The following is an 863-nucleotide window of genomic DNA, read 5'->3' on the forward strand; positions in this document are numbered from 1 at the left end:
AAAGAGTCACTGTGTGTGACATAAGTGCAATATGTGGTATGAAGAATTACTAACATTAGCTCTACTTGGTGGTATGATGTTATGGGGAGAAGTGGCTGCATTTCAGTTGGTTGCAGGTAGTAGGTCTCAGTGGGTTAGCTGGAGCTACAGTGTAATTCCAGTGCTGATGTGTTCAAACTGGGATTTTTAGAATCTGCTGGACCAATCAGCAGGCTGCTACTCTTTAGATCATGCCTTCTAATTTACGTATGCACAGTTCAAAAATGAAAATAGTTTTTTCAAAAGGTAAACATGGCCTTTGGAAAACTGAAATGTAATGGGAAAATGTTCATTTTTCTTCATTTCCTTGAATTTTAGGTGGAATAATTCTCTATATTATAGGTGGCTGACCTCTTTTTGCTGCTTTCACTTTTCTTCTCACTTTTCTTTCTCTCCTTTCTGCAATGTAGACTAAAGGATTTCCCACCAACTAATAATCATTATCACCAAATCTCCCTCACTATTGGTCTTTAAAGAAAGTACACATAAATAAAAGAATAGTTTCTCCTACAGCCACAGTGCAGTTTCCACCACAGGAAGTAAAACCAGGACCTTAAATGGCACAAAAATATTTTGTGTGTGTGTTTTTATTTATTTTTTTGGAGGTAAGTTTTTAACTGCTTGCTAAACTGGCCTTTCCCCCTTGGGGGATGATGTAGGGACCTTGTTCTCTGCATATGTTGCATAACAGGGTGTTAAGGCAGCACACTGTCTCTCTGGGACCCTGAGGGCAACATGCCCTCTTCTCTATCCTATTCTTTTTCTCTCCAATGCTCACATTTGCACAAAACAATAAAAGAGCAGGTAGTTTAAGGTGAGATGGT

At 38.8% G+C, this 863-nt stretch overlaps 1 protein-coding gene across 1 annotated transcript in view; it reads right to left on the reverse strand.

The window, feature by feature from the left end:
* Positions 1–863, reverse strand: part of fgf11a (fibroblast growth factor 11a) — a 75129-nt gene that overhangs the window by 22494 nt on the left and 51772 nt on the right. The gene's annotated exons all lie outside the window — the stretch shown is intronic.

This window comes from Monopterus albus, unplaced genomic scaffold (genome assembly GCF_001952655.1).
Source record: "Monopterus albus unplaced genomic scaffold, M_albus_1.0 scaffold303.1, whole genome shotgun sequence".
In the NCBI taxonomy this organism is placed as follows: domain Eukaryota; kingdom Metazoa; phylum Chordata; class Actinopteri; order Synbranchiformes; family Synbranchidae; genus Monopterus; species Monopterus albus.